Source organism: Cupressus sempervirens, chromosome 2 (genome assembly GCF_028749045.1).
Source record: "Cupressus sempervirens isolate cs-2001-9-10 chromosome 2, ASM2874904v1, whole genome shotgun sequence".
NCBI classification, from domain to species: domain Eukaryota; kingdom Viridiplantae; phylum Streptophyta; class Pinopsida; order Cupressales; family Cupressaceae; genus Cupressus; species Cupressus sempervirens.
In genome coordinates this window covers 689155797-689175814 of record NC_143119.1, presented here as the reverse complement: position 1 = coordinate 689175814, position 20018 = coordinate 689155797, and the positions used below count along the sequence as shown (strand labels likewise).

Below are 20018 nucleotides of genomic sequence, written 5' to 3'. Positions count from 1 at the left end.
AATGTCTACCTTTGAGATAAAGAATGGATACGAGTGGAGCAAGACGATTGACAACCTTGATGCCTTTGAAGCTATGGTCAAGAAGCTTAACCAGGAGATAAAAAAGAATAAGAAGGCTTCTAATAAGATCCTTGTGCTTGGTCAGATTCAACACAGAATGGGTATTGTTTGGATGGAAGGCCTAGAAGGGTGGACCACATGAGCTCAGTCATACTCACACCTGATGCACTAGCTTTGCCTTCTTTTGCTATCCTTTATTGTATCTTCTGTTCTTGTGATGTATTTAGAACTTTGTAGTAGCTGACTTTATGTGAACTTTGGTGGTATGTTAATATGCTCGGTGTGAGGCCTCACCTCCTAAGGTATCTTTCTATTATGTATTTCTCCTTTTTTGGTTTCTCTATTATTAATATAAACAAAAAATATTTGTTAGTTGTATAGAAGATTGAATAAAAAATTTAAAAAATTCAAATAATGTAAAAGTACTAAAAAAAAACTCTAAAATAATATGAATCTCTAAAAAAGTTTGAAATCATATGTAAAACCTAAATTTTCTATGGCTAATTGAAAGATTAAAATCAAAATAAATGTATAAATGACAACAAATTTTAAAAATATAATGACATTATTGAGCAACTAAAATAAAAATTTCAATCAAACATATACTTTCAAAAAAAATCAATTTAAAAAATATTTCATAGCATAGAATATGAAAGTAAATTTAATTTATTTGACAACAGCCTTAAATTCTAATCTTAAAATCGTGCTTCTATTTAATTGACGCTTTTAAAAGTCTCCATCTAAAAAATCAACCATCATGCCTAAAATTGAAATTAGCAACTTCCAATTTAAATTCTTGTATGAACTAAATCAATGTAATTCAATAATATTCACTTCTTTGATAATTGTTATTAAATATCAAAATCTTTTAGCATAACAAGATAAAATCACATTTGTGTTAACCTCATAATGGTTTTTGACAATTGAGTGCCAACACACTTAATTACATTCTACATTGGAGCCGAGTAATCTTCAGATGCCAAGGAGCCTTTAGGTGCCGAGTGAAGATCAGGTGTCGAGTAAGTATAGGTGCCGAGTCTTAAAGGATACCAAGCAAGATAGGAGCATTTATAGAAGCCGAGTTATAGAAGGTGCCAAGCATCAGTAAGCAGTAAGTGCCGAGTAACACAGAATCAACATATGAGTTTAAAACTTCACAAACTCAGATGTAAACCATTTTTATAGCCGACATAAGACAAATCTTGAAGGCTCTAAGTGATAAGATCAAATTATTTATATTTCCTATGCAATCTACATGCAGTCAATAAGAAAAATGGAGAAGGCATGCAACAAATAAGAGATGTGCAAGGAATAAGCAAAAATTAGAGATTAAATATGGATCGTAGATCTATACCTAACCCTAAGTCTTCGAGTGTCTTTATAAGGAAGATGAAATCAGATTGAGATAAGAGAGAGCATGAAAAAAGTGAATAAGGAAGTCTAATATCAAAGAGAAGAGAATCAGATCATAGAGGATCAAGATCACATAAGAGTAGATCAAGTGCTTGTATTCAGCAATCGAAGGATTGTAAGCCATTAGGTTTATCATACCTAATACTCTTTAACCATTATATTAGAGAGAAAATCCTACGATGATAGGTTAGCTTAGTAGCTATTTTATAGATCCTTTAACTAGGTGACTAAATCCTTTGACAGGGTGACACTTCATATAAAGTGTTTGTAAATCCTTGAACCAAGTCACTATTGATACAGTGTAAAGCCTTTGATAGGGTAGGCCTTTAATAGGGTAGACCATCAGAAGTGGTTAAACATTATTACTATAGTGATTTTGTGGGTATCATCCCCACCCCAGTTTTACCTTCTTATTCCTGGAGGGTTTCTAGGTTACCAAATCTTAAGTGTTATGTGGTGATGCATATTGGTTTCTTATGATTTCTTAATATTTATATGCATGCATGTTTAAAAATATGTTATTAAAGATTTGAAACAATTAAAAGGCTAGTTCTTCTGATTCACACCCCCCCCCCGCCCCTTCAAAAGCATTCTTTCCAGCAAGACAATCCAACAATTGGTATCAAAGGCCAGTTTCTCTCAAAGAGAAGCCTAACGGCTTGGAGGAAAAGATCTAAGGATGGAAGTCTTCAAACTTGGAAAGATCATTGAAAACCAAGTGATAGATGTGCATCTCGCTCTACAAAAGGTAGAGGAAGCTAGAGTGGAATTAAGAAAATCTTTAAAAAGAAGAGAGGAGATAGCCATAGCTGAAAATGACATACACTACAAGGAGATTGATACCACACAAGTGTTTGCCAATGGAGACACTAAAGAAATTGATGCAGCAATTGCATAACTGATGAAGAAAAATGAAGCTTAAGAAAATGAGATAAGATCTCTCAAGATGGAACATGAACCATAGGCCATAATGTTATGTGAAATCACTGAACAAAAGAAAAGAGTAGTTGAGGGCAAAGTCATGATGGAAGATGACAAAAGAAATCTTGCAAACATACTGGAAGAAAAGAGTACTGAATTAACAAGGATATCAAACATGTAGATGGATACACTTGCTCAAATGATGAACCTTCATCATGAACTTAATATGAAAGATATTGAGATCTCTACTCTGAAGATACAAAATGAAAAATTATAGAATGAACTAAATAGAGAAAAGGAGATAGCAGAAAATCTCAACAAGTCAAGCGTAGCCATAAAGTACTTTGAACAGTTGCTGAAATTCCCAAGATCAACTCATGATACGTAAAGACTTGGATACAACAGCACTGAGGTTGGTGAATCATCAAAGAGTGTTGAGCAAAGAAGTGACAAAGGTAAGGATTTGAAATCCACTTGTCATTACTGTAATAAAAAGGGACATACTGCTAATACTTGCGGGAGTAGAAGAATCAATCAGCCAAATAAAAGCAAGAGTTACTGTCACAAGTGCAAAACGCAAGGACATATGACACAAGACTATAGATTCAAAATCCCAATAACACAAAGATTTGATGGACATTTTCATAACTGCAAGAACTATGGACATATGGCATCTGAATTTAGATCAAAGGCCATGTGGACATCAAATCAACCAACAAAAGGGAATGAAAGCCACTACCATTGGGATTATAATACTAGGTACAGTTGTCACTACTGCCAAGAATATGGACATACATCCCAAACTTGCATAAGAACACATTTCAAGGGAAACTATAAAAGATGGTTGAGTCAAACTACATGTTTTAGTTGCTTGAAAACTGGTCATACCAGCAAAAACTGTCCAACAAGGTCCAAAGCACCAAATACTGATGCCAACAAAGGAAAAGAAAAGATTGATGTCATAAGAGAACAAGACTTGGAAGAAGAAAGATGAGTGCAGTACATCAAGCAAAGGGATCACTTCACCTAAACGGGTCAAGTGATCACACTTCATCAAACTAAACATAAGGGAGATGTATGGGACTAATATACAAAGTTATATCATACATAAGTCCCAAGAGAAAGAAGCACTGAAAAGAAGAATTAAGCATAAGATAAGATGCTAAGACTAAACTCAAACAATGATGCTGAGTGAAACTGCTTTGGATGTCGAGTTATCAGCAAAGTTAGTAGATGCCGAGTAAGCATAGCTGCCGAGTGGATGCCGAGTTGAAGAACATTTGGAAGCCAAGTGATAGGTGTAGGTACTAAAATGCATTAAATGCAAAAGTTTCTTCTATTTTTTAAAAGTGAAATTCAATTCATTCCTAAGTCATTCAAACGAAGAGCGATTATTTCAAGCATGTCTGAGTGATTTTCAAGCTTTCAACCAGTGATTTGCAGCAAATCAACATCCACCCAAGCAATCAAAGTATCTATTCAGGTATTTCCCACAAGTGCCAAGTTTTACAATTTGAAAGGTTTTGCTTTAAAATTGTTAAAACCCTAGTTCGGATACAAATGGCGACAAGCTCAAAAATGACCCAAGGGAAAATGAGTCATGAAATTCAACTTGTCAGCAACGAAGTTAAGCAACCTGAGTTTAGACCAGTACCAGAGGTTGCATACAAAAATGATCCCGCTGGTACCCTATCTGCCATTCCTAAAAAAGTTTTTATGGTTCAGGATGTGTGAAAATGCTACTACTGTAAAATAGGAGCAATAGGAGATTTGGAAATATTTAATACCTATGACAAACTCTGTGAAAATGGTATTCTAAAAGATGAGTTTTCTATCATAGAAAAGAAGGGTTTAACCAAAGCCCTAGTTTTCCCAATCATATTAAAAAATGAGTGGATACGCATTATACTCAGTAGAATCCATGATGGATCATTCTGGTTAGAACAAGGGAAAGTTAAGATTACTAAGAAAATGGTTCATAGGGTTACTAGTTTTCCAACCCTAGATCGGCCAAAAACATTGAGGAGCGAAAAGAAGAAAACAATTGAGAAAAATATAGGTGCAAATTGGAACAACAGAGGAATGACCATAGATACTATTACTGATCCTCTTTTAGATTTTTCTATAAGGATCATATCACATAAGTTCTACCAATCCAGTAGGTTAAATAGTGTACCCTACATAGCAGTTGATGTGGCATACAAAATTGTAAAGAAAGACCACACTTATGATCTTGCAGAACTCTTGTTGCAACAGATTAATGAAATCTTGGAGCTATTAGAAAATCCAAGGGAGCACAGTGCAAATTTGGTTCAGTGTTGGTTTGCATGTTCTTCTACGTTATGAAGGAATTCCCTTCATTTGGCAAAGTCAACTAGAGTCAAAATAAAACAATTGTTGATCAAATTAATGATTTCATTACACAAATGGGAGATAGCTTTGATGATCAAATGTCTATCTATTTTGAGGATTTCAAAAATGCAATGAAGAACAGAATGAGAATACCAGTCTCATTGGTAGAAAAGCATAAAAATGACATATGTTTTCTTTTTGATATTGATTACACCTACATACAAGTAGTCCTTCCTAGGAAAAGATGGCTTAGGCCATTAGGATATGAGCTTGATGTTGACCAAGTTTCTGCAGCCATCATAGCTTTACTTGCAAAAGAAATGGACAAATCTACCTAGGCATTTGGGACATATGACACTGTAAAATCAAGAGTTGTTATAGAACTCAAGATAGCCTCAGCAGTAAAGAAAAAGGATAAGTTGGTAAAATAGATAAAGAAGAAATTTGGTGTTGAAGAATCAAGTGCAACAAATGAAGAAGAAGAGATCAGTGAAGGAGAAGAAGAAGGTGAGCCAGAACAAGAGCCACCTGAACTGACTCAAAAACAAGGTGAAGAGAAAGATGAGAGTGCTGAGGAAACAAAAACCAAGTAAGCACCTATCAGAGGCAAAGTCATTAAAAGGAAAACAAAGACCTCTCTTGCCTCTCAGCCCTCACCAAAGATAGCTTCCGTACAAACACCAAAGAAGCCAACAACTAGAGCTACAACAAGGGCCTCTACCTAGAAGGCTAAAGAGGAAGCCACAAAGCAGAAAAAAACAAAGGCATAGGAAGAGCAAAAGAAAAGGAAAAGATATGTGGCCCAACCTGATACTGATGAAGAAGATCAGATTGAAGAGGTAAGTCCTCCTAAATCTTCAATTGATATATTATGTAAGAAGATTAGGAATGGAGACCTAAATGAAATGAAAAAGCTTGATTTCAATAAGTTAAATAAAGAGGAACAAAATAGCATAGAAGAATCAATCTATGCATTTATGGCACAGTTCAAGTATACACCTCTTGAACTAGATGGACAATTGCCAAAGGAATTGTCTAAAATTGTAGAAGACAGATGGCATTTTTGCCTAATGATGGAGAAAGAAATGAGGGAATCAACCCTAGCAAACTTACTGCCTAATTTGACAAAAGAACGGGTAACTCAAGTAGTCAAAAGGCATAATAAAAGGTTTACACCCAAATATAGGGCATTCTCCATCCTGCAAAACAAAATTGAAGAAGTTGTGCAGAGAACAACAAGAGTATGGAAAAACTTGTACAAAACATTTGAAGATGTTATTGAAGAAATATACAAAGAAGAAGCTGCTGCCAAACCGAAAGAAAGAAGGAAGAGGAGAGAAGAGAAAACTGAAGAAGAGAAAAAGGTTGAAGAAGAGGAAAAGAAGAAAGAAAGAGAGGAGTAAAGGAAAGATGAAGAAAAAGGAACTGATGAACAAAAAATTGTGTAGGACACACATCCTTCACCTCCTAGCTTGCCTCACTCACCTACCACACTTACAGAAATCATAAAGATTAAGGATATTGTTGACACCACTTGTCAAAACATCAATCCACTAACTACAGCGGATCTTAACAAGATCCTTGACCAAATGAATCTACAAGCACAATTATGTACAAATCCCATATTGGTCAGTGTGGATAGTCTTCAAAGGTCAGTAGATAAACTTAAAGAGGTCAAGGTGCCATCACAACAACCACCTCAAATCACTCAAACTATTGGACTTACATTTCTACCACCTCTGTCACTACCAAGATTAGGCACTCAAACTCATCAAGAGCCGAGTGCAACAATAGAGGTTATCACAAGGACAATAGCTGAGATAGTGAGTACACCCCCAGTAGCAGTAACACATCAAGAAGAAGACAAGCAAGAAGAAGAGGAGAAGGAAGAAACCCAAAATAAAGAGGAGTGTGCAATACAAACTTTGGTTGAATTACCAAAAACAACAACTCCCACCAAATCCAGTCATGAGAAGAGTACTGAAAAGATAATTTTATATGCCAGTACACCAAGTTCAAGTTCTACAAGGGTAGCCAGGACCATACATTATGGTATTCCTGAGCTTGATGAAGAAATCAAAATACCCTATTATGATTCAAGCACTCTCAATGAGGAAAAGATGAATGAAATACAGAGTGCATTGGATAAAAGGAGGAGACAAGAAGCAATGAGAAGAGAATACAAATACAAGCAGGCAATGAATGAAATAAAAGATATATTCATGGATGCTTTTACCCTTCAACCTCCAAATGAAAATAGGCCAATACTTGAGCAATTATCTGATATAGTTGATCAAGTAAATAATGAAGACCATGATACTAATGCAAAACTATTGGAATGGTCAGAAAAGAAGTTTTTGGGCAAAGTCAACTAGAAAATAGCTAATAACATAATTTTGGGACAGGTTGTCCTAGCCAAGAAATTAGAAAATGTAAAAAGTGTATTAGGGAACATATTCTCCCTTTATAGTAAATTGTGTGATTTTTCCAGGTTCACACACGAAATAAATCAAAAAATTTTGAATCTTGAGAGTAAATTAAAACTCTTCAGCATGCAACTACCCTCAGATCTTGCATAGAGTGAAAAGCAATTTGCTCATACATTACACACTAAGAGGGAATTAGTTGCATTATCAGTAGAAGAGGCCACTATCAAAGAAAAGCTGATGTAAATTCAAGCCTCCATAACTCTTCACTTAGAAGTATTGCACAAGGAGAAATTGTATGCAGAAATAGTCCTAAAGAAGGATCCCAATATTTCCACACATGAAGGACTTTTTGATCTTGCAGCAGAGCTTGCCATCCAACAAAAGTCATTGGATATTGCCTTAAATAATTGGGATGCAGCTCTCCAAATACTCCTTGAGGTAAACAAGACATTTTTGGCCAAACATGGCATTATTATTTAGGACCCTTTGACATAAGTATCAAAAAGGGGGAGATAATATGTTGAAGATATATTAAAAAGAACATTAAGCATAACGGCACAAGACATTGGCACAATCAACTTAGGGGGAGTTACACAAATTTTGAGGTATATATACATTTTGCAATTTTGAGTAAGGTTTTTCAACCTTTGTATATATCGAGTAAGTTTAGTACATGTACTCATAAGGTCAGTTAAGTGTTTTTGTCACTCATGTCAAAGGGGGAGATTGTTAACCTTATAATGGTTTTTGACAATTGAGTGCCAACACACTTAACTACATTCTACATTAGAGTCGAGTAATCTTCTGGTGCCGAGTGAAGATTAGGTGCTGAGTAATCTTTAGGTGCCGACTAGCCTTCAGGTGCCGAGTAAGTATAGATGCCGAGTCTTAAAGGATGTCGAGCAAGATAGGAGCATGTACAGAAGCTGAGTTACAAAAGGTGTCGAGCATCAGGAAGCAGTAAGTGCCGAGTAACACAGAATCAACATATGAGTTTGAAACTTCACAAACTCAGATGTAAACCATTTTCATAGCCAACATAAGACAAATCTCAAAGGATCTAAGTGATAAGATCAAATCATTTATATTTCCTATGCAATCTACATTCAGCGAATAAGAAAAATGGAGAAGGCATGCAACAAATAAGAGATGTGCAAGGAATAAGCAAAAATCAGAGATTAAATATGGATCGTAGATCCATACCTAACCCTAAGTCTTTGAGTGTCTTTATAAGGAAGATGAAATCAGATTGAGATAAGAGATAGTAGGAAAAAAGTGTATAAGGAAATCTAATATTAGAGAGAAGAGAATCATATCATAGAGGATCAAGATCACAAAAGAGCAGATCAAGTGCATGTATTCACCAATCAAAGGATTGTAAGCCATCAAGTTTATCATACCTAATAGTCTTTAACCATTGTATTAGAGAGAAAATCCTATGATGATAGGTTAGCTTAGTAGCTATTTTAAAGATCCTTTAACTAGGTGACTAAATCCTTTGACAGGGTGACACTTTATGTAAAGTGTTTGTAAATCCTTTAACTAGGTCACTATTGATATAGTGTAAAGCCTTTGACAGGGCAGGCCTTTAATAGGGTAGACCATCAGAAGTGGTTAAACATTATTACTGTAGTGATTTTGTGGGTATCATCCCCACCCCAGTTTTACCTTCTTAGTCCTGGAGGGTTTTTGGGTTACCAAATCTTAAGTGTTATGTGGTGATGCATATTGGTTTCTTATGATTGCTTAATATTTATATGCATGCATGTTTAAAAATATGTTATTAAGGATTTGAAATATTTAAAAGGCTAGTTCTTCTGATTCATCCCCCAGACCCCCCCCCCCTCAGAAGCATTCTTTCCAGTAAGACAATCCAACAATTTGTTTAAACTTACTAATGGAAAATGAAAAAAATCAAAAAAAATCTTCAAATTAAAAATTAAATGCATATAAATACATAACATCTTGCAGGGAAAAACTATCCACAATAGCGTCAACAATTAAAATAGAGCAATCAATGAAGAATGTTCACAATCTAACCAAGGACCATTTATAGTTTGATTAGATTTCCAAACAACACTATTAAAATTAATTTTCTACCAAATGTGATTTCCTTTATGCAATCTTTTTGTTCACTCAGCCTTTGACTTTGATATATTAAAAAGTACATATGAGACAAAAAAAGAAAATAATGAGAAACAAAGAGAAAAAATACTTACAAGAATTCCTATATATCTATATTGCTTGATAATCTAGCTCCCCATAAATTCTTAAAATTCTAGATAGTTTTCCAAAATGGTAAGATAATGGATTTGATATCCATATAGTTGTATTTATATTTTCTATTATAAAATTTTATTTATTATTTATGTGATAATTGATTTTAAAGTTTCAATTTTTTTATCTAGTTTTCAACAAGATGAAAAACAAAACATAAAAAAAATATTAAAGAAAAGGTAACTTACTATTTCAAAAATGGTTTTTGCTAGTTTTCATTCAAAAAAATAGTAAAGACAAACTTAAGTAATTTTTACTTCCAGAAAGGAAACTATTGCAAAAATGTCTTACAACTTTTATGTTGTAGTTCTGGGGATGTTAAATTTTTATTCTCGGTTCATAAGGGTGATTATACTAACAATCTCATGGAAGCTCAGGCTATTTTATATGCTATGGAACAGTGTTGCTTGCGGGGATGGAGTAAGATTATCTGTGAGTCTGATTCCCAGGTAGTGGTGAATATGCTTTCTTCGCAAGAGCTTGAGGATGTTAGTTGGCAGCTGGCTACTGTTGTTAAGCAGATTCTTTTCTTCTCTTCCTCTTTTCAGCTCATTAGGTTCACGTATATTCCTCATGAATGGAATAGAACTACTGATTGTTTAGCCAAATGGGCATCTAGTCATGATCCGGGTTGGAATATTAGGGATAGGAGGCAATTGTCCTTTGAGATGGTGCAAGAATTTGATGATCTTGTTGCTCAGGATCGAGCTCCTTGTTGAGCTCTCCTTGTTGTATTCCTTTCTATCTTAATAAATTTTTACCCCTTTTTTTGCAAAAAAATAATTTTCGAAGAAAACCTCCCACATAAAGCCTATTGTATAGGCACATCTACATTTTGTAAATATAATTATCAATGTAAAGATTAATAGAACTAATAGTAATATTTTATTATATTATAAAGTAATCTATATTAGTTTTCTTAAAAGATAAAATTAGTAATTAATTTAAAAATAATTTTCAAATTATCTTTATAATAAAAAGGTAAAAATAATACATTAAAACATATCATAAATGTATATATGGTTCTGAAAAAATAATATAAACTTAATAATCTTGATTAGAATTTAGACATTTTTATGCAATCTTTCTATATATATTAACCCATTCAATATTGTAGGGTTACAATATTTTGTAAAGAATTATGTAAAAATTATATTGATTTTTCAAGCATCATACTCAATCTTATATTACACATCAATAAAATCTAGATTTGTATTATTGATCAAGAAGCAAAAAAGGAGATGAATTTGATGAAAGACAACATAAATTAATCAATAATTGTAAAATAAAATAAGTAGTCTTTTTCCTTAAAGAGTTATGATTTATCTAATTATTTTTAAGTGTTCATTAATTCTTATCTCATCTTCTTGAAGCTTTATTTATATTGTACACAGTGGACAACAGGTGCAAGAAGAGAAAATACCTATCTTGCCCAACCAAAGCACAAGGTTTGGTATCTTTCTACCTCACGAAAATTGAATTGTCTGAAAGTGTGAACCCTATAAAGGACTATTGGTATAGGTACAAGTGGCAACATAAGGGTTTCACTCATATGCATGGTTCTTTATGGCTTCCAAATGCACCTAGTATGATCAATTGCAACAACCAATGAGAATTACATTAGGCAAAGAAATTCACATTTCCATGATTAGTGGTTACACTTTTCTTTGTTGGAGCATTCAAAATCACAACATTTGGGAGATTTTTGGATTTTCATGAAGACTTAGATCCCTTATCAATCTTAAACCACATTATTCACAGGATTGTAATAAATATACATTTTAATTTCAACTTCTTCCAGCCTAGGAAGAACCCTTAGTCTGCATCTTGTATATAGTTTTCTTTTCTCCTTTGTTTGCTTTCCCAACCACTTGGTGGTTTGTTAGTTTTTTGCTTGTTGCTCTATAAAGTCTCATAGACCCTTGTTGGTCTCTAGTTGGACATTAATAAATTTATCTTATCTTATCAACTATTTCATAATATTTTTTAAAGATTTATATGAAAAATTATTATCTTTTGTTTGCAATAATAAATATTATTTTTTATTCTATTTATACCTTATTTTAAATACATGGCCTAGTTTGATTTTGACTATTTCTTAGATCTTGTTTCATATTTATTAAGTAGTTTTTTCTCAATTATATATATATATATATATATATATATATATATATATATATATATATATATATATATATATATATATATATATATATATATATATATATATATATATATATATATATATATATATATACATATATATATATATATACAATAAGCAAGTCAAGAAATTGACACAATTTTCAACAAATAGAAGTTGTAGAAAACCATACATGAATTGTTATCATGTTCACAATTCCTTCTACATATCATTGATGATCTTCATTTAAAATCATATAAAATATATAATTCTTTTCAAAATCATAACTACTATGGGCTCATTGTTGCATGTACAAAAACATGCAACTACTAGTTGTATTAATATTTTAACTCTATTTATCACCATATCGATTTTCTAGTAAGTATTTTTATGATAATGTATCATAGAATATAATATGAAATGTTGATTTAAAAAATAACTTCTCTAGCTCATTGTCATGATGATGGATCTTGGAATATGATTTGCAATGTTGACATAATATTTTTTTTATTATCTAACTCATTGTCATGATGATGATGGATTATTAGTATAATGGATCATTGATTATGATTTGAAAAGATGCACAAAAAATTATCTACTCTAAATTACTATATTGATGATAAATTATTAATATGATCTAAAGAATTGACACAAAAATATATAAACATTCTCTTCTCTAATCCAATGTTATAATAAAAGATCATAAAATAATGTTCCAATATATCCATAAAAAATTAGAAACATAAACATTAATACATTAAATACATACAATAAAATTCATAAACTTTGGATATTAAAAAGAACTGAATTATAATCATTCTAAAAATAAAGTAATAATAAAATTTCTAAAATTCTGATTAAAACATGATTTGAATTCAAAACTAACCAAAAAAACAATAATTAGAACATAATTTCAATTCCAAACTGACCTTTCATCTTGTCTTTTAGGTGCAAAAGTAAGAGACATGTATGTAACTTGTCAAGAATTTTAAATTTAATATTTTGTTGATTTTATTTACGCAACATCATTATTTTATTTTATTTGAGTGAAAATAATTTTTCAAGTAAAGGCCACACTATATTCCACAAGTTTTTCGTTTTGGGGCTTCCATTAATCTCAAAGGTACAAAATGTCTAATAAACCTCACATTTAAAACAAACTTAGAGAACTAAAGTTATATCTGTATGATACATGAGGAAATATTTTTCATTGTAAATATAACTAGCTTATATATATATTCTATATATATAAAATAAGCCAAGTAAATTATCTTAGTGCTTCAGAAGGATATCTCTCGGCCTATATATCTATCTATCTATATATATATGTATGTATGTATGTATGTATGTATGTATGTATGTATGTATGTATGTATGTATGTACATACATATACATATACATATGTACATATGTATGTACATATGTATATACATATGTACATACATATGTACATATGTATATGTATATATATACATACACACACACACACACATATACACACATACAAGCTAGTAATAATTAGTTCCTGCCGTAGTCATAGAACTATAGTCATCGACATAAATTAAGTAGTTATTAATAATCAAGTTCTTAGCATATCAAGTGCAAGATAATTTTATATTTTAATTTAAGTTGCACTTTTTTTAACAAAATTTATTTATAAAATTAGTTTTCTATAACATGATTGGTTAAAAGAAATTAGCGATATGGGTGCTTTTTTTGAAACTACAAATAATGTTAAAATGAAGTATTTAGTTTATTGCATCTCTTCCATCTTTCAATTCAAATTAATAATTTCAAATATTTTACTTTCTAACTATGAAAGTTAATGATTACATTTTAATATAATTTATATTCTATGAAAATATTTAATAATTTATTCATTCAAAAATCTTATTTTCAAAAAAAGCACCAATCTTATAAATGTACGAGAAAATGAAGCTTATGTATGAGAAAAAAATAGTCACCATGTATGAGAAAATAAAGCTTATGTAGCAGTAAAAAATGAGTCATCCTATAAATGTAGGAGAAAACAAAGCTTATGTATAAGTAAAAAGCGAGTCATCTTATAAATGTATGAGAAAGTCAATATTTTGAAAATGCATGTGTCTTGGAATTCACACATCCATGGCATATATAAAATCATTGCTTAGATCACCAATTGACCTAATTAGCCATGACATATATATAATCAATTCATAAAACTCCACAAAACCAAAAGGAATTCTCCATTCAATCTCAAAATATGACAGTTTTAGACTTTTTTCATACGAATATATTTCTTTCCAGATGGAAGGTTGATAGTTTCAAACCCTTGTAGATACAATTTCTTGGCTTTCTCATCAGTTACAGATGGTGCTATTATCACTCTCTCTCCCTGTTTCCAATTAGCAGGTGTACAAACCCTGTATTTTCCAGCCAACTGAAGTGAATCCAACACCGTCAACGCTTCATCAAAGTTTCTCCCAATTGTTCTAGGGTACATAAAGCTCAATTTCAGCTGTAAACAAGTAAGCAAATGCATTCATCTATCTATAAGGAAAGAGCATATTCTATACATCTAAATAAAACCCTAAAACAAAATCTGATTGCATCTATACCTTCATATATTATACAGCTACATGAAACCCTAACAAAAATCTGATTGCGTATATATACCTTCTTGTTAGTGCCAACAATATGTAGGGCTTTGGATGCCAATGGCTTTCCTGCCTCATCTTTCTCATTTGGGTCCAATATATTGAGGTTCACCATGATCTCTGAATAGGGATAGCTAGTATTGGGTATCTAACCTTACTTTGATGGGTATATGCTTCAACATCAGGTAACCATGCTTTTTGTAATTCCACTTCATCAGAGGACAACCCCGAAATCTTCACTCCATGCTTCTCAAACTCACCAATGTAATTCACTCCTAAGGCAATTTTATAAGGATTCCAAGACTTCATCCAACTGGAATCTAAATGATGAGCTCTGAATTAGGTGGCTTTGCTCCAAAAACTATGAGATCAAGAACCCTCTAACCTTAAAAAATGCATTTAGAGATGCACAATAGAAAAATAATAAAAATGAGCGATGGTTATGGGATCCACAACAGAAAAATTGTTTCAGCTTAACGACAACCATAAAGATCATAAAAAAAAATTTAGAAACTGTTTTTTATCATTTTTTTAATTAAAAATAATATAGAATTACACATATTTTAAATTGTTGCACGGATAGGGGGTCTCCCTCAGCATCTTCCACTTTTTTCTTAAACATGTCCCAACATAATTATTGTCTCATATGTCCCTTTGTAGTTACCATCTCTCCATCACACATTCATTTCCCATCATAATTTCTCTCTCTCTCTCTCTCTCTCTCTCTCTCTCTCATGCACACACACACACACACAATCAATCTCTTTATATGCATCTAATCAGTAAATAAAACACACACACACACACACACACACACACACACACACACACACATATATTTTATTAATTCAAAAATTATATTATCTCAGCATCTTCGACTTCTTTCCTAAACATGTCCCAACATAATTATTGTCTCATATGTCCCCTTGTAGTTATTGTCTCTCCATTGCACATTCATGTCCCATCATAATTACTCTCTCTCTCTCTCTCTCTCTCTACACACACACAAAAAAAAAAAAACTTTTTATCTCACCTCCTAATTATTATCTTTCCTTATCTACACTTTCTCACTATTCTTCTATATTACTTTCAAATACACATGATTACAATAGATATCTACCTTATGTCTCTTCCCCATCCACATCTCTCTTCCCCCATCAACATCTCTATATATTTTAATCCCTAATTTTGCACCTTTTCAAGATCTATTTTAAATCTCTACATCTACCCATTCTTACTTTATCTTTCTCGTTTTCTCCAATGTAACTCCCTCGAAAAATCTCTTCTTAATAATAAAAATATATAATTATCTAAGGTATATAACTTTCTCTCTCATTAATGTATCTATTTATTGTAAGGCCTAATTATCCCCCTCCTAAATATCTTTGGAATGTTTGTTCCTCAAACCTTCCTCCCTCTTCAGGATCTTTTTGATGCAGAGCCACACGTTGAAAAGCTCAGGAGGAATACTCACTCAACTGAGTTACTTCAAGGGGCATCTACAACCTTCAGGATCACACACTAAAATCCAACATCACAATGTATTAATTGAGTTTCTTCATACAAACTAAAAATTCAAATACTCTCTAAATCCATTCTATATATTTTTCCATCCACTTAATCCATTAAACAAAAGTTTTAAAACAAATTGCCCAGAAAATACATTCTTGTTGCCTGCTGGATAGACCTACACTCAGACAAGAGTAACTCTCGAACCAAAAAATATTTACTCAATCCAACCATTGAGATTTGGAATAACTAGGTTCAAAACAACATATAAATTTTTTAGAGAAATCTAACGGTTCAAACTTGACATATTGACCATGCATCAGAGTACATTTTTCTGCAAAATATTGCTTCTTGCTGTCTCTAGATAGACCTGCACTCAGATATGAATAACTTTTGAACCATATCAAAAATCTTCAATCGCTCTGATGAAGATGGGTGTAATTAGGCCTATAACAACATATCCAAAACTCATCAAAATCCAACAGTGCATTTGGGAGATATTCCAAACGCACTGAGACTGATTTCTGCAAACATACCGAATTCAACCGAAAAATAAAAACTTGTCTTCTTCCTCTCTCTTCCTCTCTAAAAACTGACTCCCTAAATAAGGAATATGAAATGTCCCTATCCAAGAATAGGAGACTATTTCAAAAATTATAAATATTTCTGCTGCCAACTATCTGTCCTTTTTTAGGATATGATTAGATTCTTAAATCATTGCACACTACTAACTCCACTAAAACAAACACACATGGTCCAAAGTGGCTATATTTGGAGAGTTTATCATTTCACTCCTCCATTTATGCCACCACATCATAGGACATTATTTTAAAACATAAAACTCTAAACTCACACACAAACATTTTAAAATTTAGATTTTAAAATCAAAACTTTCTGATATTTGCTTTGTACCCTGCATTTTAGTCATATTGCAAGTTGTCTTCCTGTCGCCACCAAACTTCCTATCGCAGACGTGCTCCTGCACCATACTCCCAAATTTCAAAAGTTTCCAAGTCCCTTGGAAACACCTACAAAACAAAGCATTAGAAAAACATATGTATCCCTTCATCTTGACTTTTGGCTTGTACTTTTCCTCCATTAGAAAACTTGGCCTTTTTTGAACTTGTATCATTTGAATTTTCTCTTTCTCTTTCATCTTTACCTTTGGTTTGTTTTCCATTGGTAAGATAAAAATTATTTGCTGCTCACTATGCATCCACTTCATCATATTCTGAATTTGTATGGCTGCTACATACACTTGTAACTTCATCACATTCTGAATTTTTATTATTGCTACATACACTTGAATTTTTATTCTGAAATTTATGTCCCAAAAATAATTTGTTGCCTTGTCATAAATATATCCAGCCTCATCTTCTTTGTCCATAACATCATCTGATACCTCTTCTTTGGAAACTTCTTCATGCTGAGTCTCCATACTACCACCATTCCTTTTCCATTCTCCCATGATGGCTGTAAATTGTTCCCATAAATCAGATTCTTCTTCAGAACTTGCTGCTACATAATCTTTATCTCCATCCTAATGCGATTGCTCTTGACATTTCACTACACCATGCATTTTGAAGGCTTCATTATTTTCCTTAAAACTCCCTTATATAGGAGTACCTTTCAGCATTGTACTCATCTCTGTTTTCAAAGGACACATTATTGTTCCAACCATAACTTTATCACACTCAAATCCCATAGGACTTTCCTCTTTATTCTTCTCATCAACATTTACTTGCTGCAATTTATCTTCTTTCTGCTCTTCAGGTTCTTTCCCTTCCAAAGGACAACTTACATCTATCATTGTTGAGATTTTTGTACCAACTTCACATACATCTACACTCTTTATGGCTGCCTTCTCTGTAGTTTCATTTGCCTCTACCAAAACTTCTTTCACTTCCTCTTTCACTTCATCATGCATTGGAAATGCTATCCTATCAATAAGACCTATACTTCTTAATTCCTTCCATGTTGTATCATCCTTCAATGAAAATAAAAGCATTTTCTTCCCATTCTTGTTGACGATATATGTGTTTTCTCTACAATCATATATGGTTGACCTGTCATATTGCCATGCTCTTCCCAAAATCAAGTGACAATCTTTTAAAGGCATAATATCACATTCAATGGTATCAAAATATGGTCCAATGTTAAAAGAAACATATGACTTTTCGAAGACATCAATCCATTGTTCATCTCCTAACCCATAAGCTTTGTAAGGTAAATCATGAGGTACTCTTGGAAGATTCAGTTTCTCAACCATTTCTATTGAGATTATATTTTCAAAGGAAACACTGTCAACTATAACTTTGCATACCTTATTCTTGCACTTGCACTTTGTTCGGAATATAGAATGTCTTTCGCTATAGCTTTGTCTTTTTGCTTCTTCTTCTTCCATTATGATGCAGAGCTACAATTTGGAAACTTGTCGTGGATATAATCAACTCGAAGGGTTGCTTCAAAGGCTCAAACTCATCAATCTAGAAACCTTCACAAAGGCTCTGATACCATAAAATGATGCAGAGCCACACCTTGGAAAGCTCAGGAGGAATACTCACTCAACTGAGTTACTTCAAGGGGCATCTACAACTTTCAGGATCACACACTAAAATCCAAAATCACAATGTATTAATTGAGTTTCTTCATACACATTAAAAATTAAAATACTCTCTAAATCCATTCTATATACTTTTCCATCCACTTAATCCATTAAACAAAAGTTTTAAAACAAATTGCCCAGAAAATACATTCTTGTTGCCTGCTGGATAGACCTGCACTCAGACATGAATAAATTTTGAACCAAAAAATATTTACTCAATCCAACCATTGAGATTTGGCATAACTAGGTTCCAAACAACATATAAAAATTTGAGAGAAATCTAACAGTTCAAACTAGAGATATTGACCACGCATCATAGTACATTTTTCTGCAAAATATTGCTTCTTGCTGTCTCTAGATAGACCTGCACTCAGATATGAATAACTTTTGAACCAGATCAAAAATCTTTGATCGCTCCAGTGAAGATGGGCATAATTAGGCCTATAACAACATATCCAAAGCTCATCAAAATCCAACAGTGCATTTGGGAGATATTCCAAACGCACTGAGACTGATTTCTGCAAACATACCGAATTCAACCCAAAAATAAAAACTTGTCTTCTTCCTCTCTCTTCCTCTCTAAAAACTGACCCCCTAAATAAGGAATATGAAACGTCCCTATCCAAGAATAGGAGACTATTTCAAAAATTATAAATATTCTTGCTGCCAACTATCTGTCCTTTTTTAGGATATGATTAGATTCTTAAATCATTGCACACTACTAACTCCACTAAAACAAACACACATGGTCCTACATGGCTATATTTGGAGAGTTTATCATTTCACTCCTCCATTTATGCCACCACATCATAGGACATTATTTTGAAACATAAAAATCTAAACTCACACACACAAACATTTTAAAATTTAGATTTTAAAATCAAAACTTTCTAATATTTGCTTTGTACCTTGCATTTTAGTCATATTGCAAGTTGTCTTCCTGTCGCCACCAAACTTCCTATCGCAGACGTGCTCCTGCACCACTTTTCCCTACTCCCATTATGTCATTCTCTATATTTTTCACCACATTTTTACCCTAATTACCATCAATATCTACCGAGCATCTCTATATATCTCTGTCCTATCCTCTTTGTTTATATATCTCTTTCTTGAGCCCTACCTCATCTCTCTCCCCCTTCCCCATTTTCTCTCTATCTCATCTCTTACCTATCCTGCTTCTCCCTTTCTCCCTCCTCCTATGGCTATCTATTTCCCTTAATTATCATATATGTCTTCCTTATGTCTCAAGCATATTCCCCCCCCGCCCCCCCTCTCTCTGTCTATATATATATATATATATATATATATATACAATGCTTTAATTTTTATAACATATATGTAGAATTTTTTATTTATTTTAAATCTATATATAAATCTCCCTCTCTCTCTTATCAACATATTTTTCCATTCTAATTCATAGTTAATATTCTCGCAAATCTATATTAACCCCCCTCATCTCTCTCTCTCTCTCTCTCTCTCTCTCTCTCTCTCTCTCTCTCTCTCTCCTAATCAATCTCTTTATATGCATGGCTGATCTCCTTCCGTCTTTGTATTTTTCTATCTAATTTTCCCTCCCCCTTTTTCTATCTATCTACCATGATTAACATTTATCTCTACATCATGTCTACCATGCTCTTTATAAAACCAAGACATAATAATGATAATGATAATA

The 20018-nt window shown here is 32.6% G+C and overlaps 1 pseudogene; it reads right to left on the bottom strand.

Moving 5' to 3' along the window:
- Positions 1-13847: 13847 nt before the first annotated feature.
- On the bottom strand, positions 13848-14541 carry LOC149575260 (putative 1-Cys peroxiredoxin pseudogene; annotated as a pseudogene).
- Between the last annotated feature and the right edge of the window lie 5477 nt (positions 14542-20018).